This window comes from Hyalella azteca, unplaced genomic scaffold (assembly GCF_000764305.2).
Source record: "Hyalella azteca isolate HAZT.00-mixed unplaced genomic scaffold, Hazt_2.0.2 contig15455, whole genome shotgun sequence".
NCBI lineage: Eukaryota > Metazoa > Arthropoda > Malacostraca > Amphipoda > Hyalellidae > Hyalella > Hyalella azteca.
Window position 1 is genome coordinate 213,335 of NW_025945309.1, and position 25,655 is coordinate 238,989.

The window sequence follows — 25,655 nt, forward strand, 5'->3', positions numbered from 1 at the left end:
TCCTAGATGTTACAGATCATCCTAGATGTTACAGATCATCCTAGATGTTACAGATCATCCTAGATGTTACAGATCATCCTAGATGTTACAGATCATCCTAGATGTTACAGATCATCCTAGATGTTACAGATCATGCAGTAACCGTAACTCACGCATCATAGCAGATCTCTCGACCATTATAGGGTCTAGAAGATCTAAAGCAAGACCAAGTCTCGCAGTGCTACAACTGACGTAACAATAAATATTATCATACATATATAACAGACGCAATATCATCTCCGTAACAATATATCGTTAACTCAGGTTAAACTAAATTACCTTCCTACCTTACTTGGTCCGGTTTTTTGCGAATAAAATCGAATTAATTTATTTCTTTTGTGGTTACCTGCGAACCCCTGCGCCTGACATAATGGTTTTCTATGCTAATTGGGAGCGTGGTCATTGGTAGCTTCGTCATGTCCTCGAATCATGGTTTTAAGCCGGTCATCGGTACCAACTACCATCTACCAGCTGGTCATCTCTACCGTACCAACTACCATCTACTAGTTGGTCATCTCTACAGTACCAACTACCATTCATCACCCGGATATCAACATATCATCCATATCACATCATCTATGTGTACAGAGTGTAGTTGAGGCCTAAAGGTTTGGGCTGAAAAGCGTGCGAGGATCTCGCAGGTGTTGCTGCCTGGTCACTTGCTGGCTACATCAGCATATAAATCTTGCCACTTCTCAACACACATGTGTGGCAACATGGCCTCTTGTGTGGCTGTATTGTCTCTTTTGTGGCAACATGGCCTCTTGTGTGGCTGTATTGTCTCTTTTGTGGCAACATGGCCACCTGCCACGCTGTACCCTCGCCTGCCACGCTGTACCCTCGCCTGCCACGCTGTACCCTCGCCTGCTACGCTGTACCTCGCCTGCCACGCTGTACCCTCGCCTGCTGGCACTGCAGTGCCAATCAGCGGGAGTGGCGTCTGAGGGGAAGACTCTCCCCCTCCCCTCCTCCTCTTCACTCCCCTCATTTGACACCACTGCTGCTCCCCAGCGATGATACTTGCAATTGCTACGTGCTTTATCTTCATCTTAAACTATCATTCTCGTTGCCTGTCATTTACATTTTACTTATTTCCGATATAAAAACTGCTTAAATTGGACAAACTTTGCTAAGATCTGCCATGCACGATGTATTTATTATCACCCTCGGCCGGTGCGCGAATTCGCTACCCTCAGATGCGGTGCCTCGCTTCTTTCCCTTGCTTCTTTCCCTCACTCCTTTTCCTTACTTCTTTCCCTCACTTCGTCCCCTCGCTTTTTTCCACACTTCTTTCCCTCACTTTTCCTGCGTAGATGACCACGCCCTGCTCTGAGCTACTCCTTGTGTAGCTGCGGTGCCAACGCTCGCTTGTGTGACTGAGTAAATACTGCTGTTAGAAATGCTGTTCCCCATTTTAATTTACGGATTTATTAATAGTCACCAATGTTATACGTACCTGAAGGCCTGATTACGAAATTTACCGTCAGTAGACAACGAGTTTACCTTTTATCGACGGGTACATTATAAGCATCGTTAATGCTATTCCTACCACGACGCGTTTCGGTCACTTGTTCGCCGCAATGTCCATGGTTTTATGAGTTTTGCTGTGATAATTATTTTCTTGTAAAAGAATAGTCAAAGCCCTATATGTGGCTACCTATCTACAGTGAAGCTCAAATAAATTTTTCCATTAGTTTTAGGTCTGAGTAACAAACCCCCTCAATTTTAACGCTCTGTTTTGTTAAACTCCAAAATTAGCATCCTTATGCATTTGACGTTAAAATGACGTTTATTGGACAGTTTGAACAAAATGGATTGGTAATCAACGTTGTTTCAACGTCATTTTCGTGGAAGGATATAGCAATCTCTGTTAGAGAAGCTCCTCTTCGGCACACAGCTTTCCCACGCTTGTCCGTTTCTCCCGTGGGACCCGCAAACTTTGTGCCCAGATACACTGATTAAGTAAAATATTTTTTTAATCGCCGCACTGATTAATAGTAGCAGTTGGTTTATGAGCACCCGATGGTAGGCCAGAGGTCGGCCAGCATGCAGTAGGCCAGCAGCAATCCAGTAGTTGGCCAGCAGCAGGTCGGCGGTCGGCCAACAGTCGCCCCGGAGCAGGCCAACGTTCTGCCAGTAGTTGGCCAGCAGCAGGTCGGCGGTCGGCCAACAGTCGCCCCGGAGCAGGCCAACGTTCTGCCAGTAGTTGGCCAGCAGCAGGTCGGCGGTCGGCCAACAGTCGCCCCGGAGCAGGCCAACGTTCTGCCAGTAGTTGGCCAGCAGCAGGTCGGCGGTCGGCCAACAGTCGCCCCGGAGCAGGCCAACGTTCTGCCAGTAGTCGGTCAGCAGCAGGCCGGCGGTCGGCCAACGGTCGCCACGGAGCAGGCCAACGTTCTGCCAGTAGTTGGCCTGCAGCAGGTCGGCTGGAGTCAATGCATGAGCTTGTGTTGCGACGCCGTTTCGTCATGCTCAAGTGAATAGTGAAAATATCTAAGAATATCTGCAGCGGCGTGCGACGCTCGCCTGGAATTCTTGGGTATTTTTATTTAGGTATGTTATTTTGGTGTAATGATGGAGTTTTTTTGCACGGAATTTGCCCAATATAGGAGCCGGTTGATTAATTTGTGAAGCATCGATCGGTTTACCCTATTTTGTACAGCATTAACGTGGGCATAATGGCGCGAGTCACTTACGCGTCAGGAAGAATTTCTTTTTTGAACCCGAATAATGATGGATGTGGTATTAACTTTGCTTCGTTTGTGTTATCGGGTATCAAAGAATATAATTATCACTGAATGGTTCAATGAACACGGTTACCGCTTCTGCATTTGAAGTTATTTTCACTGGCATTTGTGAAGCGCATGCCAGCCATCATAGAGCTCATGCCACCAACATATGAAGGGCCTCATACTTACTGTTGAAGTCTTTAAGAAGTCGCTGTTGCCAAGTCTGCATTAGTCATTTCACCTCTTCAGCCCCTCCCCCTTCACTCGTTTGGGGGGGGGGGGGGGGTAGTCAGCTTCCCCCCCGCTAGATCCAGCGCCGCAGAGAAACATCGTGACGCAACGGCACTCATAGTCTTAGGTAACGCTGCTCTCGTCTGTTACTTTGCTGTGACTTGCAGGTCTGTTACTTGACTGTCACTTGCAGGTCTGTTACTTGACTCTGCCGCGTTACTCGACAATTTGTTAAAGTTTTTTTGTTGTTGACATTTCGTGTTTTGTAGCTACTTGACTATAGTTACATGGTGTTAGTTTCTTTTATTCCACTTCTACCAATCAGTCTCATTGCTTTCATCAATCATATTTCTTCCTGATATTTATAATGTTGAGGTTCACAAAAATCTAACCATAAATTTTAAACCCACATTTTATTTCTTTTACAAATTTTAAATATTTTTTTCGGCAGATGTGGTACGGTACTTCACTTTATTTTGCATTCGCCTTTGTCCACTACTGTATTGTGTTAACCGTAGTCACGGTATTTGTATCTGGAGGCCTGGGGCCGTACCATATCAAAGCTCGCCTAAGTACACGCAGCGGCCTAATTACACGTAGCGGCCTAAGTACACGTAGCGGCCTAAGTACACGCAGCGGCCTAATTACACGTAGCGGCCTAAGTACACGTAGCGTCCTAAGTACACGTAGCGGCCTAAGTACACGCAGCGGGCTAATTACACGTAGCGGCCTAAGAGGCCTAAGTACAGGTATCGGCCTAAGTACACGTAACGGCCTAAGTACACGTAGCGGCCTAAGTACACGCAGTGGTCGATATCTCGTCGGTGATTGGTATGGTGTGTCTAGCTTGGCTAGCCGTTAATAATGACGGCTGAGTTACCCGTCATTATTTTTTCGACACTACGGCCTCTGGTAACGCGGGTTACCCTCAGTTAGGCAGAGGGTAACAGCACAACCAGCTCAGCGTATCATGCGCGCGAGAATGAAATTTATCGCCGGCACATCGTCGGCCACCAAGTATTACGACTTCAAAGATTATACTTTCATAATTTTTTAAAGCGCTCCTGGTAGATAATTATTTTGAAACAGTAGCAGCAGCAGCTTGTTGTCAGCAGCGCTGTGAAGTGAGCAACCTTTGCCCTGCCTTTCAAATGACCTCATTTGTGTTCACGCCATCTGCCCTTCCCTCCCCCTTCCTTGCTCTCCCCTCCCTTCTTTTTCTCTCTTCAATTTCGTAACTCTTATAATTATCGCCCTATTTTCCGAACTAAAACTTACTTGCTGTACCAAATTTCATTTCTTTTCAATCGCGTTTCATGCTTCACCCCCACAAACATTTCCCTAGTAACATTTTAAATGTACTCGATTTATGTGACTTTCTCCAAATCAGTCTTTTATCAATAATTATTCGGATATCTCACTCTAAACCCTAATTGATCCACGCTTTGCAAAAACGTAACAGCCAAATTAACTTTATTAACAATAATATTTACATCAGCTGGCGTGGTCTCTCGAGACCCAGATGGACAGATGGACCCGCCACACACTCAGAAAATAAATGCGTCATATTGTCCAAAAAGTGTCGGGATGATGTCATATTGTCCATCCTGAGAAGGCCAAAACTGCATCAGTATATTGACAAAGTTTCACGCATTTCTCTTGTTGGAGAGGGCGCCTTCGAGCAATTCTACCGCACGCAGGCTAGGCGCCAATCCAGGGAGTCGAACGAGTTAGCGTTAGCGTCTCTTGGCGCTTCTTCTCGTCAGCCTCATGTCCAGCATTCCGCTTGTCACGGGGAGCAATGTTCCCGTAGTCACGGGGAGCAATGTTCCCGCTTGTCACGGGGAGCAGTGCAGTTCCCGCGCCCGTTCGTCACGGCAGCACCCCGCGCGCGGGCGCCCCTCATGAGGGCGGGGACTGTCACCTCAGCAGCGCCGCTAACGGTGTCCCGTTACCCCCCCACCCCATCCCACACCCCTACTTCTACTCCTTCCTTACTCCTCCTCCTCCCCATTCTCCTCTACTTCTCCTCCCCTACTTCTCCTCCCCTACTTCTCCTCCCCCATTCTCCCCTACTTCTCCTCCCCATTCTCCCCTACTCCCCACACCGAACACTTGTCTTCAATGTCGCCGCTCTCTGATCATCACGGTGTTGCATGCAGCATCTGCATCATAGTAACTCAAAAATATCACGCATATTTTTCCTTCTTATATAGTTTGTCATTCGTTCCTACAGCATTGATGTATCGCTCTCAACTGCTAATTTATTTGAGTCTTTTCATTGAATTAAACACTAGAGTTCATTTAAATTGAATGGCTATTGGCCGGCCGGCGTCGATGCGGCTTTAATTTTTGACAAGAAATAGGATTGAGAGGCCCGACTCGCTGGAGCGCGACACGAAGCAGGAACCTTTACATGATTGCGGAGCCGCTACTGCAGAGCCGTTAGTACTGTACTTGCAGACTAGGCTGCAGAGTTTTGCGACTACGAATTCAACTTTTTTGGTCTGTTATTTCAATAATCAGCATTAGAAAAAAATGCACCAATCAGCTCTTAATTGTGCGTCAAAACTGTCCACTGAATTTAATAGGCAATTGTTTCAAACGAATGTTATTTCTTGAAACAATGACAACCACCACTCGTAGAGATAATTATACTAATGAAAATAAGTAATTTTGTAATTAAATCCTATCGTTCTCAAAATATATGAATCGACTTTATAAGATATCAATTCAAACACGAACTTTCCATAAAATTTGCGATTATACTTCCGGTTTCACCGAACTGCCATCTTCTAGTGATGGTTGCGTTGACAGGGTGGGATGGGGGTGAGATATGGTTACTCTACACCTTTTGTTAATTGTATGTTCCAACTAAGCCAATTATGAGTTGAAATATATCGTCGTGCATCACTCTCTCCCTCTCTCTAAAATTACCCGAGTTGCTGGAAAGATCTGTTATCGGTCTCGCGATCTCTCAAGTGTCATGTCCACTTCCTCTCCCACGGTGCGGGCCTCTTGTGCCCGAGCTTTCTTATTCCTGTTCTCGGCCTCGCACGGTAATTTATACCTACAATTTATACCCACAAATAAATAACGCTGCATCTTCCTGTCGTGGGCGTGGCCGCTGGAGTGGACAAGCGCAGTTCTCACGTCTCGTCAAACTGGAAGATTGTGACGTATCGGTGTCTGCTCGGTGCTTAATCGGGAGGTTAATGTTACGTTGTTAACAGAACTTGAAGTTGTTAACAGAACTTGAAGTTGTTAACAGAACTTGAAGTTGTTAACAGAACTTGAAGTTGTTAACAGAACTTGAAGTTGTTAACAGAACTTTGAGTTGTTAACAGAACTTGAAGTTGTTTATATAACTTTGAGTTGTTAAGAGGACTTGAAGTTGTTTATTATAACTTTGAGTTGTTAAGAGGACTTGAAGTTGTTTATTATAACTTTGAATTGTTAACATAACTTTGAGTTGTTCACATAACTTGAAGTTGTTTATATAACTTTGAGTTGTTAAGAGGACTTGAAGTTGTTTATTATAACTTTGAATTGTTAACATAACTTTGAGTTGTTCACATAACTTGAAATTGTTTATATAACTTTGAGTTGTTAACAGGACTTGAAGTTGTTTATTATAACTTTGAGTTAACATGAATTTGAGTTGTTAAAATAAGTTTAAATTGTTTAAAAACTTTGAGTTGTTAACATGATCATTCTGTTTAGGATGACAACCGATCATGCTCTGCCGTGGGCTTTGTTAGTTAGCCGTGGCTTTGCAGAGTTAGCAACCGCGTTCCATGGTGATGGGTAATACCCCCCCCCTCCCCTCTCCCCCCACCCACACAGCCATGTGATGGGTGATGCCCCTCTCCTTCCCACTCCCCCCCTCCCACCCACACAGCCATGTGATGGGTGATGTCTCTCTCCCTCCACTCCTCCCCCTCCTCCCCAGCCTTGTAATGGGTGATGCCCCTCTCCCTCCACTCCTCCCCCTCCTCCCCCACAGCCATGTGATGGGTGATAACCCTCCCCCTCTCTCCTAAGTGGGTCGTATATATAGCAGCGGTGGGCCCGGAAGTGTGGCATCCTCTCCTGCGCCGTACGCAGCGCACCGTCCTGACCTGCTGGGCATGTGAACGGCAGCCATGTGACATGTTAGCCATGTGAACGGCAGCCATGTGACATGTTAGCCCTGTGAACGGCAGCCATGTGACATGTTAGCCATGTGAACGGCAGCCATGTGGCATGTTAGCCATGTGAACGGCAGCCATGTGACATGTTAGCCATGTGAACGGCAGCCATGTGACATGTTAGCCATGTGAACGGCAGCCATGTGCCATGTTAGCCATGTGAACGGCAGCCATGTGGCATGTTAGCCATTTGAACAGGAACCATGTGACACGTCAACCATGTTACACCACAGCCATGTGACACGTCAGCCATGTGGCATGTTAGCCATGTGAACGGCAGCCATGTGGCATGTTAGCCATGTGAACGGCAGCCATGTGGCATGTTAGCCATGTGAACGGCAGCCGTGTGACATGTTAGCCATGTGAACGGCAGCCATGTGACATGTTAGCCATGTGAACGGCAGCCATGTGACATGTTAGCCATGTGACACGTCAGCCATGTGACACGTCACCAGACAAGTCACCTGCACCAGACTCGTGCACCATCAGGCACATGCCACACCAGACTCATGCCACGTCTTTATACCACGTCTTTATACACGTCTTTATGATACGTCTTTTTCGTCACTATCATCCCACTATTTTTGACTGCCCAGTGTTGATGTTATTTGTTTGGTTTAAGTTCTTTCTTTACCGAATTGATCACAACTTATGCATTTCTTCGTCTAAATTCTTCAGTAATATCGATACAAGTGTGATAAAGTCTATATGTTATCAAAGATTTAGAAAATGTAAAAAGCAGTAGTAATATCTTAATGAATAAGAAGAAGGTAAAGTTATATGTGTGTTTAAAGATAATTATAGTCTCAATAATTCGAAGGAAATTATTTCTTCTTACTTTTAAACCTTCAACAGATTTGAAGCGGAACTTAGGTCCTGAATTTGAGATGCATTCTTTGCCTTTAGCTTAGGGTAGAATAATCGATCGTTCCGCCCCCTCATTATGCCGATTTAGGGTTAAGTTTGACGAGATTTAGGGTTAAGTATGGCGAGATTTAGGGTTAAGTATGGCGAGATTTAGGGTTAAGTATGGCGAGATTTGAATGACAAGCTAGACCTTAGGTTTTGACTTCATCGTTTACAATCGAAAGCCTAAACCTGGCCTACGGTGCCTGCAGGTGTGTGAGAAACATGAACTATTTTAGTCTATTTAGGACTTCAGTTTGTAAGTCAGATCACACATAAAGTACATAGGTTCAGTTCGCTATTATACTTATCTCATCACGGGAAGCAAAACGCCTACGATGGTTGCAGTTTATGGTGTGGGAAGCGTGCGCTGTTTATAAATAGTGAGTGAAAACGGGCTGGACACTTAAATATTCGTAACTTTGCCGCAACTGATCGCCTGAATTGAAGCCGATTAAGATCTCTTCAATTAAGTATCGTCACGTTTGTCAGCACAACCCTCCTAATTAATGAAACAAGCTCCCGCCTCAATTTTTTAACTTAATTTTTGTTCAAATTTAATTGTCCTACGGACTTGAGAAGTGTAAACGATGTTTGAGTATCCGAAAGCTGGTCCGTCCGTCATGAGAAGCGTCGTCGGAAGTTTACACTGAGACACAGGAACGCTCTACTTCCTGCCAGCAGGGCTCGCCCTTTGGGTCAGGTGTACAATTGTACATCTTCAGTATCCTCAGTACGTCATGTATATGTATTCGTGATGTTGAGCCTTGATTTCTTAAGTGATATATCATGATAGATATATTTATCATGTAGCCAATTTTTAAACTTCATCTGCTTAGCCAAGGAACTCAAAGTCATTAATTCTGCAGTTTACATTACGCGTTTAATTAGACCCTTTTAAAAATGATATATAAACGTCATAACTTAATAAGTGTACCACTCTACTTATTAACGAACTTATCATCCTGAACTGACGCTCACTGCGCTGAGCTGCAGGTCTTGGTAGCAGTTATAAAGTAAATTTACGACGTTTTAGCAGGGCGATGTGTGCAGGGATTCGGAATATTTAAAATGAGTACAATCATAAGCAATTTAATCAGAATTATAATAAAAATCATGATGTTGGAATGGATAAATCTCAAAAACGTGACATATGTACACGTAAAGAGTAAGATTTGGAAGCCAGTCAGCTCCGATACTAACCAGGAAGTCAAACCCGCTGTGAAGCTTAACGTAGTAAACTGTACAGTGTACAGTCGTGGTGTGAGCGCACTGTATATATAGGAGGTATCTACATAGTTTCTCTCGTGGAGCTTGGTTGGAGTAAGGCTACATAGCGGCAGGTACAAGAGTATTAGCTGTGTACAGTCAGCCTGCCGTGTGCAGTTGCAATGTACAGGCTGGTGTTCCTGTGTAAATAATTCAAGGGCGACAAGTGTTTGCTTTTGCATTGACTGAGCTGCTGACCACCTGGCGGGGCTTTTTACACTTGTATGAAGATGCACCATGCGCCCGTGTGCAATATATGCGCATCATTAGACGATGCACAGGCCTAAAGCTGTGTTAAATCGTTCGGCTGTTTTAAGGGTGGCCACCTCCTCCCCACAGAAAAAAAACAGGAGATGCGATGATTCTGTAAACATTCAGTTTTCTCTGATGAATGTGCGAAACAATGTTGCTTCTTTTAAAAGTTAATTGTTGTTAGGGCGATACTTTTGCCCTATATGGTCTTGCATGGCATGTGCAGCATCGTACTATATACAAGTCTTTTCGTCCTTCGAACTTCATTTTCTACTGTCACTTTCATCCACGCATGTGCTGAATTTCTATTTGCTTTCATACACAATGGGAAACGAATGGAAGTTATACAAAGAATGGAAAGTTGCGATTTTAGATCTACTTTGTCCCGGCTTTCGCTTTTCCTAGTTTTATTTTAATATTGCCATGTTCACGCAGTGTCGAGTTTTGAAAACTGGTGCTTGGTTCCCACCTTTTTACTCCTTACCATCGGTTGCGGACCCAAAATCTGTTAGTTTACCCACCCATTGCATGGGTGCCTTAGCTTGAGGTATATTGCCTAGCAGGGTTCCTGCAGGGCTGCTCTGATGTGTGTGATCGCATCGACTGAGGCCGAAGATCAAAGTCTGAGCTCTGGGGTTAGATCGCACATCCTGTCAAGGCTCTAGAAATGGCCTCGCCGGAATGCCTAGCAGGTTTTTTTTTACTATTTAGGGGCGAACTCAACGTGTGAGTGGATTGTCCTGAGTCATCGTGTGGTGCGTGAACCGCGCTACGTTCATCAACTTGTGGGGCACGTTAGTTTATTCCTCTCCTTATTAAAGTCTAATATTATAAGCGTTTGATGATGATGCAAATGAACTTATTCAAATATCCGCCTTCTTCTTAATATTTCGTTGCTGGTTAGCTCAACCGAGGCTTTGTTTCCTAAATTAAACCGAAGTCTTCAATTTTGCAGGCCTTTTGCCATGGATCGCGAAACTCCTGATCCAATTTCTCACCATCAACCCTTTATCTGCAGATGCATTACCCGTAGTCAATGCTATTCTTACCTTAAGGCCGGTAACGAGAGTTGCCGTCAACAGTTATGTTAAATATTGCTTGGCATTTCGGGAACAACTGCACGTATGAAAATTTTCACAATTAAATTACAGGTGGCGCTGTGGCTGATGCAGCTTTTACGTTTGATGAGGAAGAGAGGGAGGGGCGGCTGCCTAAACCGTGAAGGGATTGCAAGGGGGGTAGGGTGGAGAGTATCGTGATCACGGAAGAAGGGGAGGTGTCGTGGACACGGAGGGAGGGAAATATCGTGATCACGGGAGGAAGGAGGGTTGTAGGGGATGTCGTGATCACGAAAAGAAGGGGTAAGGATGTAGGGTATCATGATCATAATGGCGGGAGACGGGGGATGTCGTGGTCATGCAGGGAGAGAGAGGGGAGGTGTCGTGATCATGGAGGGGGAAGAGGGGAGGTGTCGTGATCACGGGGGGGGGAGAAGGCTGTTCAGACATGAACCGCCGCCGACGTCGTCGGGTTTCTCAGGACGCGCCGCCGTCGCTACGAGGAAGTGACGTTTTTGCAACAATGATCAACGTGCCGACACCGGCTACTGTCTGCCTCCTGCCTCGTCCTTCGTTGGGGTAAACGGCCTTCCTGTTCACCCTTCATTGAGGTAAACGATAATCCTGCTCACCCTTCATTAGGGTAACAGCCTTCTTGCTTATCATTCTCGCCGCTTGAAAATCCCACAACATCACATTATTAGTGGTTGCAACATCTCTGTAAAATTACATTTCTAGTGGTGGCTGCAGCCCTGCAACATCACATTACTAATGGTTGCAACATCCCTGTAACATCCCACTTATTTGAATGAGCCTCTTCTTCGTGTAATCACTTACCGAGTGAACATCTTCCATCTCATGATCTGTGGCTGTGACATACGGTAGTAAACAGCTTACCTGTCACGACATTCTGTATTATTGCCGAGCTTGACCTTTAATTCACATGAATTGTAAATCTTGGCGCTGAGACTCAGTGCTATAGGACATGTACAGAGGGTGTAGAAGAGCCCCACCTGCTGCATGTGCACCGCTCATAATGGTTGCTTTCGTCGTGGTTATATTTTAATTGGTTTTATTGCTCTGGTAAATCAAGCGGCCACAACGCACCCAAACACAGCAATGGCAGCTCAAGCTATCCCTGGCGTCGGGCAGACGCAGGCCGCGGCGGCTGCACAACGAATGTCGCATTTTCTGGGACTCCTATATTTACTGAGAGGGCGTGGTGACGCTTTTCCCTGATCTATTTCTGAGAGTCTCTCAATAGACGGACTCTTATGCGGCGCTTAACGCGCTCACTTTTACTTCTCGCTCAGCTTTCTTGGCATTTTTGCCGAGGCCTTTGCTCTCCCATCGCATCTACTTTCGGGCAAACCTGATTCGTCTTCGCAATGAGCGGAATTTTGTGCGTGCGACGAGCATGTGACAGGGACGTGTTGGCACGCGTGATGTATCCGTGGTGTTGACGCGTGTAATTTCACTTAATCTTTAACACAACGTGTCTTTGTATAGCAGAATCATGTACGTTGAACACGCGACACGGGCGTGTTTGTACATGCCATGTATTCTTGATGTAAACCGCCATTTGTTGTTAACCATCACCATCTCTCATGAACTCGTTATTTACACGTGGTGTCTGTTTCTCCTTGCAGGTAAATTGGTGTGCGCTGGACTCATGCTTGTCGTTCGAGCGCACGTGAGTACTTCTTTAGAATCTCGTACGCGGCTTTTCCTGCTTTAAGAAAATATTATTTCAAATTCTTGTCTCTTGTTAACTAACGGTTGTTTCTTGAGATATTTTTTTATATTTGTTGTCGCGTTTTTTGTAACGTCCTAGATAGGTAGGTTGCTCCAAGACTGTCATCCTCGAACAATCTGATGTATAATATATAATATTCTGTTTCTGATGTAATAATAATAATATCTCGCAGATTGTCGCTTGCCGTAATCTACTGTGTGGTAGTGACATACTTTTGTTTTTTGTTGTGTTTGAATTTTGGCGCTTTAAATATATCCATATCTATGTAGGCATCCAATGTATGCGTAAGATTATTGCTAATTCATTATTCATGCATTAGGAAGGAAGGAAGAAGGTCGGAGTGGAAATGTAATTTTTTAATATTTAATAAAACTTATTTGCATAAGAAAATTTTCTGTAACACAAAATCTCTCAATAGAATATGAAGGGGAATTCAATGTTAGATGTGTTTTTGTGAAGGGGTATTCCACTGCATTAGTTTAGAGATAATCTGCTGGATCTTTTGAGCTTCATACTGTAATATACAGGATTGTGTATTACTGGTTACTCATGTGTGAAGCAACATATAGTGGAAACTGAGATATGGCGGCAGGACTTAATAAATGAGTTAGTCCTACCGGTGAGATCCCTTCACTCCACTGCCTGGTTCCACTCATTCCACTCTCTGGTACCACTCATTCCACTCACTGTTACCACTCATTCCATTCTAACCTCATCATGTCTGCTCTCAGACCTACCTCATCATGTCTGCTCTCACTCTCACCTCATCATGTCTGCTCGCACTCCCACCTCATCATGTCTGCTCTCACTTCCATTCCACATCATATCTGCTCTCACTTTTGTGTAAATTTTTGTTCATGAAACTCTCCTTTATCTCCAAGCTCATCATTCTTTTGAAACTTTTTCCTCCTTATAATGTCAATACATTTTCTCAGCAAACCTTCTCTCCCTGCCATTCTACATCGCCAGCTCCTAGCTAGCCCTATCCACGCTGTATAACATTCTTCCTCTGAGTGTACGGATCTATTTTTCGTTGTCTGGTTATCTCATTTTGCGGTCTCCCATTCTCATATTAATTTCGCTATCCAGTCCTTCTTTCTTCTTCTTACCGAAGCTCACTTAGTTTCCTTATCATTCTCTCGGGTAGAACGTAAACGTTGATTCCAAACTATTCATGTCATTTCAGTGAAATTCATTTCAAAGCAAGTATTTCGGTAGACTTTAGATTATTTTCGGAAATCTTTTGAGCACTCAAATTGAGTGTGTATTTTTTACCTTATGTTTATCTTCCAACGACTTCAATTTGTGAATAAATAGTTGGCTTGTTTCCGTACTTAGCATTCAGTATTATTTGCAGTGTTGTGCTTCTAGCTGCCGGCTGTGCATTCGTTTGGTGCTGTGCTTTATAGGTTGTCGACTGTACATTATGTTCGGTGCTGTGCATTTTTTAAATGTTGTGTATTCTGTTCAGTGCTGTTCTTTAAGCTACGTGCTGTACATAATGTTCGTTACAGCTGTGTTATATAATTGACCGAGTCCCGTATTACCGAGGGAAGCCAGCCAACTACGCGTGGTATGCGTTCCTTTTCGTCGTACCCTCACACGCTGCCGAGTTTTGCCCTCACGTTCCCTCTGCCGTTCACCCGACACAGGATTTCCTCTAAGCAGTGCAGGCAGGGCAGCCCTCAGAGGGAAGCAGCGTATCTCATTGCGCGTCTCAAGCTAACCTCGCTGTTCTTCATGTGTGACTCAGGCAATAGTTTTGTCTAGTTTTTGTGTCACTTTAAATCTTAACTTGCAGCGAGTTGTAATGAACAAATAATTGGACTATTTAGCTCGGCTATATCTGTACGAGGCTTCCGGCAGAGAAGTAATATCTAAATACACTATCTACCCTACCGTTGTCTACTGCGCCGGCTCCGAGGCACAGCCAAATATACTGAGATCTACTGCGCCGGCAGGGAAATATAATTGCAATATACTGGTATATACTGCGCCGTCGGGAATATAATTGCAATATACTGGTATCTACTCCACCGGCAGGGAAATATTTCAATATTCTGGTATATACTCCGCCGGCTGGGAGGTGCAATCTAAAACTCCTCATACTAATCATTCCTCCAATTATATCATTTAATATCAACTTTTCTCTTTGAGTTAGTCATAATATCAGTCGTGCTGGAGATGAACAATGTTTTTGTTTAGAATTTACGGTCGAATTCGTACATATACGCGTGCACAACGCTTTGATGTGTACACGTGCACGACGCCGTACGAATAGCACTAATAACCGTAATGTTGTCAGCCTGTAAATAAAGTGATAATCATTTGCCTATACTGACGGTAACTCTCATTACCAGGCCTTTAGGTACGAATAACATTGACAAAGTTTATTAATGTATAAGTTAAACAATAATATTCCCTTGCGTATTGCGACACTAACAATACAAGGCAATGATGAACACCAGACCAAAGCGGGCAACCGGGTGCCGAGGAGCCCCCTGAAGTGCCCCCATGTTTGTCTGGTGGCCGCCCCCTCTTTTCCCCAATACCCCGTCCCCCCACTGATTTACCCATCCTCCCTCATAGGTCATTCCTGAGTCCCCCAATATGGGCACTCCTTCAGAGCGAGTGCCTTTCCACGGACCGCATGCAGATGTGGTCACTCCTATTAGTGGCATGTGGTCCTTCCTGTTAGTGGCATGTGGTATTACTATTATGTACATATGTATGTAGTGTCATGTGGTCACTCGTGTCACATGAGTTGTGCCTTACTCGTACATGTTATTCATGTTCATTTGTCATTAATCATCAGATATATTCAAAATATAGCTGTGATAATAACCAATTGATGTCTCTACTGAAGCCTGCATCTCGTTTATGGAGTCGGGTTTCGGATAAACACGTCTACAAAGTGTGAAAATACGCTTAATATATTGCAAAAAAAATTAATCTTATTTATTACATATTTGGAGTGAAGCATGTGTGTAATGCCTTCAAAATACTCTTGCATTCCGGCAAGCTTTTCGGGCAATGCGTGAATTTGTTGCTATTACATTTTAAGCAGTGGAGTGCGGCGATCTCTAAATGCGAAACATTGAGCTACACGTCTCCCCTGACCAGTATGCTCATCGTCAGCGATGTCTCCCTTGACCAGTATGCTCATCGTCAGCAACGTCTCCTCTGACCCTGACCAGTATGCTCATCGTCAGCGATGTCTCCCCTGACCAGTATGCTCATCGTCAGCTCCACTGACTTCATGCCTCACTCGCGTCTGCTTCACGTCGCCGTATTTCACTCCATTTTACTACTCTTGTGTGATACAACATTTAATACTTACGTTGACATGACAGCATCAGCCAATCAGCCCCTGTGTATTTAATATTTTTGCCGAACGCTGCTCATTCATCGACGATCACTCAACTTAAATAAAGCGAACTCTGGGGCCGGACTTCTGAACATTGTCGCAGCGACCGTAAATTCTGCGATGACCATAAATTCCACCCTTGACCGTGAACTCTACGATGACCATAACGTATGCGATGACAGAATTCGCCGATGACCTTAAGTTAATATACGATGACCGTAAGTTATACAATGACCGAAAGTATTAGGATGACCGTCGCACTCCTGTGGTTGGTATCAAAGATTCTCAAAGAACGGCGTTTAGCTAACGACATCGTGGATACCTTGCATAGTTCGGGAAGGCACCGCGGCTCTGATGCGCTCGATATTTTGTCTATTAGGCGTACAAGTGAAGGCGCCGAGCCTTGAGATGAGGGTAGTTGGCTGAGAAGTGCTGTTGTACAGACCTTGTGTGATGTGTGTGTTCACTGTGTGACGGGTGTGATGTGTGTGCTACTATGTGATGGGTGTGGTGTGTGTGCTCACTGCACGTGACGTGTGTGCTCACTGTGTGATGGGTGTGATGTGTGTTCTCAGTGTCCAGCGGATGTGACCGTGTGATGTGTGTGCTCACCTTGTAACGTGTGTGATGTGTGCTCACTGTGTGACGGGTGTGATGTGTGTGCTCACTGTGTAGCCGTGACGTGAACTGAACGTCTTTGATTCCCCGCATACGCGCGCCATAAAGCCTCCTTGTTATAGACAGATTACCAAGCATCGCCCAGCTTTGATGAGATCTCAATTGCATCGACGTGCACCTTCATCGCACAGCATCGGCACTTAATGTCTTCATCGCACAGCATCGTCAGTGATGTCTTCATCGAGCAGCATCGTCAGTGATGTCTTCATCGCACAGCATCGTCAGTGATGTCTTCATCGAGCAGCATCGTCAGTGATGTCTTCATGGCACAGCATCGTCAGTGATGTCTTCATCGCTGCGACTCTTTTGAACTGCGACTCGTATATGATGCCCTATACCTACCTTTGAACTGCGACTTGTATATGATGTCCTATACCTTTGAACTGCGACTCGTATATGATGTCTTATTCCTTAGGTTGTTGGCGATGCCTATAGTGGATAGGTATCGCTCATAACCTTCAGGACCAAAATGCCCATGCATGGAGGCTGCAGGCTGTCGGTTCTTATATAAGCGGATCGCAATAAAGTAAAATAGACTGTAAATATGTAATTAGCAACGCCGGGAATGTTCGCAAAATAATTTAATTATTTTAAATCCCTGCCAAAATACTACGTGACATAGCCAACATGATTACAATAAACAGAAAAACTCAAACGCTCTAAAATCCATGTTTTCCCTCTTAGTTTAGCTGCTAATTACATAGGTATTACTCCTGTTCAGTCGATGTGTTATAATGAATCACGTGTTGCGCCACCTGAGACGGCCGTCAGTGAACGCTTGTTGAAGCGTTTAATGGAGTTGCTGATGCCTTCAGCACTAAAGCATCGCCATAAAATGCCACTCTTCTGCCCGGCTCATTTTTTAGGAGCTTTTAAGTGGTTAGAATGAGCGTTTGCTTTGTAAAAGCTGCTGCGCATCGCTGCTCTGCCTCCCGTGTCAGGATAACCTGAGAACTCATCCAATTAATCCTGCTGCTACGTGGCGAATATTGCTTACAGACTAAACAAATAATTGGGCGTGGCTCTGAGTTATTCTCCTCCACAACGATCACGATAGGTTCTAAGCTTCTATTGCACAGCACTGTAAATTCTAATTGCCGCTGAAATGCATTAATAGAGTTCGATTGAAAAAATATATTATACTCTTGTATTTCTTAAAATTTGCAGTAAAAAATCACGTCTTAGCTTACCTTTAATTATTTATCCTACCTTATTGAGTAGAATTAGTACGCCTGACATCCCTCTTATTAGGCCGCGCACAACGCATGTAAGAGTTGTCGTACTTAGGTTTCGTGTAGCTTTCTCAATTTATTAGTGATTGCTGAAGCTCACTGCGTTGATAAATTGTCTTATGAAATGTTCAATTAAAATAATATACTACTTTTTGTGCTGTAAAACAAGTGATAACTTGATTTGAAAGAATTTGTGTCATTTTGTCTTGTTGCATACGTTGCCGATGGCTTCGTACATCTGGCAGCTTGTCGCGTATCATCTGCCGTCAACCACTAGCCTAGCGGATCGCGATGAGACCGGTATGCGCGAGCACGCATGCAGATGCCTGCTGAAGATGTCTGCGAAAGTGATTCTGATTTATCACGATAAAAAAATTATCACAATATTTGGTGGGTGATGCAGTTATTACTAGTTAAAAGCAGTTCAGCGCTGCTAATTCGCAACAAAGCCAAATTTTTCGTTAATTATTATTTGTGGGAATCTCCATTAGCGTCAATGACTTTATTTTCGCATTGAAATCCTGAATTAGTGCTAGAAATTTATCAAACAAGTAATAATATTTGCAGCTAGTAGGAATGTTGTTGATCTGAAATTATATCATTTGACAATGTAACAAGTGAAATAGGATTTTTTTCATCTATCAACTTTCCTGACAATTGTAAATAATCGAATACGGTACCGAGGAAGTGATCCCAAATCTTACACCACCTGTTTAACATAAACTTCATATTCTTATATGTGTGTTAACTAAATATTATTTTTTAGAGATATACACTACTCTATGGATGCCCTATTTGGAACGTGGAATTCAACTGGGCTTGGATTGGGCTTTAACTTGCAATCAGTGCGCTTGCCGCGGACTGATGGTGGTTTTCTGGACCTCCTCAGAGCGGCGGGTGCATTGGTGAAGTGTCGTCTTGGTAGCTGTGACGTGCACTCTGCTGACTTATGGCAAAGGTTTTCTCCATCAATATGATGTGAATTCATGGCACCAATGTTCACTCTTTCCTTATTGTCGCGTGAATCAACTTTACGAAGGTTTTCTTAAATAGTGTTACGCTACGCAATTATACGAAGGTTTTCTTCATTACTGTGACGTGAAACGACTTTCGAAGGTTCCTCTCTTCATCATTGTGACCTAAACTCAGTATACGGAGATTTTTCAATCATTTGATTTCAATTCTTTGTTCACAAGTTTCTCACCTCTATCGCTACGACGTTAATTCCCTGTGCAAATGTTGAGCTTTGCGCCCGTTCGGCGAGCAGCGACCGCGATCCGGTGCGCGGCTGTTGGCAGGTGACGCGCGCGAGGCGCAATGCAGCGGTCGCGATGCGCTTGGTCGCGCCGCTTTTTGCTCCTCAAAGGCGAAATGACCGGAGAGAGACATACCTTTTCTAGCGCGCCATGTCCTTCCTGAGATTTGCCATTTTTTGTTTATAAATTTCGTCTTAAATCTTTTTATCTTTCAGTTCTTAGAAACAAGACTAACGAGAGTTGATCGAACCCTGATGCGTTGGACATATTTTTTTCTTATCTTTGAGTGATCCTGAAAATAATTTTAATAAAATTTTTTTACAAAATGCGACACGGTATTTTTCTTTCAGACAAATCTGGACCAACTAATAACGCGTACATGGAGATGGTATCCTGCACCTAACTGCATGATGTGTATTGTATAGGCCTTAACACGGGAACTACTGTTTTCATCCTGTTAATTTTTCGCATGATTCTAGTCATCTCGCCTGTCTGTTGCTAACCTTTCTTCCTTCCTGTTCTGCTTGCTTGAAATTGGACATTCTGTCTTGTCTGTCTGGCAGTCTTCTCGCCTGCGTGCCTGTCTGATAACTCGCAACTTTACCTCCCTGCTCAACGTAAGCTTCATCCGCCTGCACCAGCAACTTCCCGATCAATTGTTGGGGGCAGCCAATAGGAAGCTGGGCTGGCAGTGACGTCACGCACGGTATATCTCGTGACACGAGTCGTGATGGCCATGACATGCGAGCCTGGCCTGTTTCTAATCTTTGTTGTCTTAGTCTCTTTATTGCTGCCTCCTGCCAACGCCGTTAATTTGACCTTTCATTACACAATTCTGGACCGACTATTTACTCCGTTCGGCCTGGTCAATACGATGATGTTACAAGGTGCTTCGTCGTTAGATTTTGCTTCATTTTCATTACGAGAATTCAGGACCAACTTAATCATTAAGATCGATTTTGGAATCGAAATTAAATTGTAATCTAATCCTCATTTTATTTTTAAACAAGCTCAATTTCTTCGATCAACATAGCCAAATATTTTCATCGTGCATTTTTGAGGTTACTTACTGCGCTTTTCTCATGCGTCGAGTGGAGTACGAGAATATAATTTTTGTGCAATCTGAGTCTAATTTACAGATTTATGCCAATAATTTTATTTTATACTTTTATTATTTTATTTGGGGATTTTTTAAATATTACTGAGAAGAAGGAATGAAAATTTAAAAAATCTATTTTGGATGAATTAAATCTTTAGTTCCCGGTTAATCTTCTATGCCCTACATCAAGGCACTGAAAATTTAGCTCTTCCAAAATGGAAATTTCATGCATGAACTCTTTAAATGACGTCGAAAATCTGCTATTCTATTTTTTATCGTTCTCTACAAGTCAATGATCTTTCCTGATCGAGAAGTCCAGCAACTCTCAGCAAGTTTCACGGAGGCGCTCCGTTGGTCTCATGACAGCGCCTCGCACTGACGCCCGTTATGTTGCGTTGGCAGCACTGACGCCCGTTATGTTGCGTTGGCAGCACTGACGCCCGTTATGTTGCATTAAAACAACGTTGTCTTTTTTCCACCAATCATTACGAATAGGACGCTAAAATCTAAAGAATGTAAAAAATCTAATTTCGCATATTAATTATTTTTTATTGTATTTTAATGTTTGTCAATCAATCATTTTCGTGTCAGAATAGAAGAGATTGTATGTTTTAACTCGAATTTTGTTTGAACTAGATTTTCTATTATTCTGTTTCTAATTCAGAACCGAACCCAAGGTTCGTGCTCTTTATCGCTCAACGAGTGCATTGAAACCCTCACGATCATACAACGCTCTCCTCTAATCCATTGGGGCTGAGGAATAATCAGTGACGTGTGAAGGCAGTGAAACCATCTGTTGACAGCGTACCCTTTCCCCTTGCCAGAGTTCGCAGCTGGCTTAGCCTTGATGGGTAGTGACAATAAGGAGCAAGTAACCTCGATGTCGCCTTGGCCAAGCGCGCAGTGATCATAGAGAATGATCTTTTGAAGCAGCCATGGCGTTAATTGCGTGCATTCGTAGCCCAATTTCATGTCAAAGGTCGTGCGCCGATGTCTGAGCAATCACTGGCCTCTGTGCCGGACGGACGCATCGCAGCGACACTACCAGGCGAAGGCGTTGCGTCGCAGTGAAAGGCACTCATCTCGAGAAGCGTGACATATAAGCGGCAGCATTGCGCAACCAGACGTACGATAGTGGATGCTCTTGTGGCTTCCAGATGTGCGAGCTGTTGTTGGCTGGAGCCGCCTTACTGGAATTTGGAGTGGCACGGCGAATAAGGCGAGAGATTATGGCGAGGAACGCGTCTTGCCACTAACTAGCCTTCACGAAACTTGTAGCGCTCCTCAACTACACCTTTTTTGACGAACTTTCGACAACTAACTTAGATTAGTTGTTAACTTCCTCTCGTTTTCTACTGTTTTCATTTGTCGTCTGTACTGTCATTTTCTTCATCGTATCGTGTTTTCCTTTTTAGAATCCGTTGTGTTGATTTATCGTCTGTTTCTGTTGTTTTTATTTATAGTATATTATAGTTGATTTGGTATTAAGATCCTTGATCGACAGCAAGAGTGACTGTTCATCATTGAGTATGTTACTGCAATGAATATTTGGTTAATTTCCACGCCTCACCTATACCTATATAGTCTTATTTAAATAATCATTATTGAATGCGGATTGTTTTCAAATATTAGACATAACCATCTGAAACCAGGTTTTTCTGCTTGTTTCATGCTGATCAATTTCCTCTGAAATTGCGTAACTTAATTTTGTAAGCTCATTTAACTATAGTCCACATTGGTTTTTGTTGGACACTGGTGCAGACTAATACGAATATATGATCACCAACACAATACAAATTAGGTAAATATGGCAGTGTAGAAATAACAGCGATTCGGGAACCAACCAGCAACGCAATCGTATGTGAGTGCATTTGTGTCGACGGTTGAATAACCTCGGCTTGTCGTAAGCCTCCGCCACGAGCTTTTCGTAAAAGTCATCGACGACTTGTCTTTTGAAGGACATAAGGGACCATCACCACGCCCTTGTCGTAAGGATCATCGACGACTTGCGTCTTGAAGGACGAAGGAACCTCGACTGAGGCTCACGTATCGATCGCGGCTGCTGGACCTAAGCGGAGGCTGAGGAGCTACATCTGGCCCCAGATTTACGTAGGAAGCTGTGCTGTTTTCTGCTGAGCTTTGATGGTGTTTTCGCTTGGCAGGTCACTTGTGAAGCTGCCTTGACTTTCACACAATTTCACGTTTGATGAAGGAAATGGTAATGCAGCTTACAGTACAGTACAGTTCAGTACAGTTGCATGAAAAAGCGAGCTGCTTACTGACTGCACACTACTCAGTGCACACCCCATGATCTAATCCAGAAAACACTTTATTTGTTGGTATCACGTACGATTGTTGCTCTTATGTTTCGTCTTGTGATAAACATTTATTTAAGATTGGACGTCAAATTTGTCTTGAACAAATTTGTCTTGTCGTTGTTAATAAATGAAACTAAGAGAGTAGACGATGGCCCTGTGATGACCGCAAGTTGTGGGTCTCGTCGGTGGAGTTTCCTCGAAGCCTTGTTTACTAACAGCCGAGCTTCAATTTGCCTGAAGCCGCTAAGCATAAAACTCTTTTACATAGAATGTTGTGCAAAGATTATAGTATTCTCGATCAAGTTATCAAACGTGCATTTTTCTCTTTGCCGTTCTAAGAAACGCTGGGTTTATAAAACATTCTAATTCCTTTGTTGAGTTATGGAAATACCACCCAGGCTATCATACTTATGCTCAGCTCTGCCTTTATTTGGCTGGCATATATATGATTGTGTTATTTTAGTAATTAATATGACTGAAATGGATCGTTTAGTTCCAGCTATTGTCTGTATAAAGTCGCCGCAGCCTCCTGATCATTTACGGGCAAGCTGTTGGTGCCTCCGACGGTGTGGTGTGTGGAGGAGGCTCGTGCTTTCTCATTTTTTCGTCCCTCCTTTTGGGGGGCCGCCACATTTTGTCTGAGAATTTCTGCTCAGCGCTGCTCCTCTCCTCAGCCGGTTCAGTGTACCTTCTTGCACCGCCTCGATATTTGTTTTAATTTGACCTCTTGGCTCCGCCTTCTTTCCCCGCGAGATTTCACAAGACGAACGATCCAGAAAATCCTGTTCAGTCGAAGCCCTTTGTTTGCCTGCGTAATTGTATTTGCTGGTCTTTTGTATAGTAATTTACTTTAAAAAATTAGTAAATATCAAATTTATTATCATTATTAGGAATTGTATGCTGTTAATAACTAGTAAATTTTTGGCGTTGTCGAGCGTACGACAACTGCCACGCCTTACCGCGGCAGCGTGCAGCCTCCTAGGACGCACTGAGTTGCTCGATAGCTCTTAACTTTTGCCACTCATTCCCATGCTGCCATACATAGGCAAATTTGGTCTGGGTTTGCTTTGTTACAATCTGTACTTTTCACATGGCTATTTTTATTTCTTCTTTCAATTTATATCACAATCCTGTTGCAATCATCAACCGAATATCGGAGAAAATTGTTCAATCATGTTTTTTGTCCCTGTGAAGGACGGATTTTGAACGGGTTTTCCTAGATACCTGTATGATAGGTAGCTGCGTTCAAGTCCTGCCTGCTAGACACTTGAACCGTTTTGCAGGAAGGTATGCTAAGTCTTAGCCTCCTTGTCACTGCTTGTTTGTGTTCAATTGCACTCTTTACTGTTGCTCTTGGCGTATTTCATCAATGGTCGGCAATCATACCTCTTCGATACCTGAAAGTCTTGAACTTTCGTGAACTCAACTTGGCGATGTCGTTGACTTCATTTTAGTCGATCTGATTAGCGAGTGCGTGAACAAAGGTCAGACGGGTGGAATGCGGTTAGCTCGCTTTGGCCAGAGAGAGAGAGAGAGATGTGCGTTCAGCGTGTGTCTCCTGGTCCGTGTGCAGTCTGGAAAGACGTACACGTTGTGTGCTCCGTAACGCCGCGCAAAGAAGCAGTTGTAGGTGGCGTGATTGTATACGGAGCTGCTACGTGGGAGCGCAACGCTCCTTCGGTTACTCTGAGCTCGCTTTCATGCTGCGGTTGCGCTGACGCCGCGCGAGAACAACGAGCGATTTAATTGTTTTCCTCTTGGCTCCCTTGAAGGTAGATAAACGCTCTGTTACTATTCAGCGTAAACGAAACAAACTTAAATTTGACTCAAAGTCGAACTTGTCGCGTCCATTTGTTTGCCTCCTGATTTGCACAGAATTATTTTATACATTTTTTTCGAGATGAAAGGAATCGTTGTGTAATTGAAAATTCGTTCCCCATACTTTCACTATGCATGTATGCATGACTGATATTTAAACTGAGCTTTATGTCGTACTCTTAAATAGTAGAAGAAAGTATCTGAAAAACTGAGTTAATTGATCAGTTATTGTACTATTGTTTAGAGTAAAAAAATCTTATTTTCTAAGTACGACTACCATTTATGCTACACATTTTAATGTACCCACGCTCCGCCATCGTCACAAGAATTTTGCTCTTCATCAATTTTTATTTTGTTTCTACTTTGAATTCTCACTTGTGACCTTGCCTCGTTTGAATTTCCCCTTGCACTTCACCCCCGTTGCACTCTCCCTCGCATTTCAATCCCCCACCCTCACCGCCCCACATCCACCCTCACTGACCCCCTCTCCTACCCTTATATTCCCTCGCGGTTTTCCGTTTCTCCCCGTTTTTTGGGGCGTCGCTACCGTCATTTTTTCGCGGACGAATGCCCCGGCTCTCATGTCCGCCTCCATTGGACAATCGCAGACCAAAAATTTTCCTCAGCTCCGTTAAGCCAATGAACGCGGCATGGATGCGTGACGTCACCGTGACGAGGGCATTCAGCTCTCTTTGCTGCTCTCTCACTGCCCCTGCACATCCTCCCCCCAACTCCCTGCACCGCCGTATTACATGCAGTCAATATGTGTCATTGCTGCATGCAATGTGTCTTGCAGGTCCCTATTCCTCCATTCTCATGCCTCCCGATACATACTTCGACACCATTGACTGTTTATTATCCAACTACTGCCGCAAACTTTTCTAGAGCAACTTGTTTGATTCATAAACTTAAGCTGATAATTTTCACTAGTGCATTTTTTACTACAAAATTATGATATTACGAACGCACAACAGTACCCGAACAGGTCTCACGTATCTGCAAGCTGCCTCGCTGAACTCTAGAGTGTCATTGTGGTGCGTCGCAGGCAGGCACCTGAAGGACCTCGTATATTTGACCCCAAATGCGCTCGACAGTGAGCAAGAGGTGAAGGTAGCGGCGCGCAGTGATCGCAACCGCGCAACGCATTTCAGAGCAATGGCGTGCAGCGAGCGGGTCAGCGCAGCGGGCGTTGAGCAAGACAGTCGTTACCTGTGCCAGCCTCGCTTGCCATTCCTCCTTCTCCTATTCCTTCCCGACTTTCTAATCATGAGCAGATTAGAAATTGCAATCGTTGCTGTATGATACTTCTATCTTAACAGAACCTGAGGACGCTGTGCGTTTATGAGGCAAATGCGAGGCAAGGGTATGCTATTTCTCCTGAACATTTGAATTTCGTCAAACATGTTATGTTGAAACGTACAACGAATGTAGGTCCTGCACGCAGTGGTTTCACTTGTCTC

The 25,655-nt window shown here is 44.0% G+C and overlaps 1 protein-coding gene across 1 annotated transcript in view; it reads left to right on the top strand.

The window, feature by feature from the left end:
- Positions 1-25,655, top strand: part of LOC108681025 (zinc finger MIZ domain-containing protein 2) — a 69,496-nt gene that overhangs the window by 21,068 nt on the left and 22,773 nt on the right. The gene's annotated exons all lie outside the window — the stretch shown is intronic.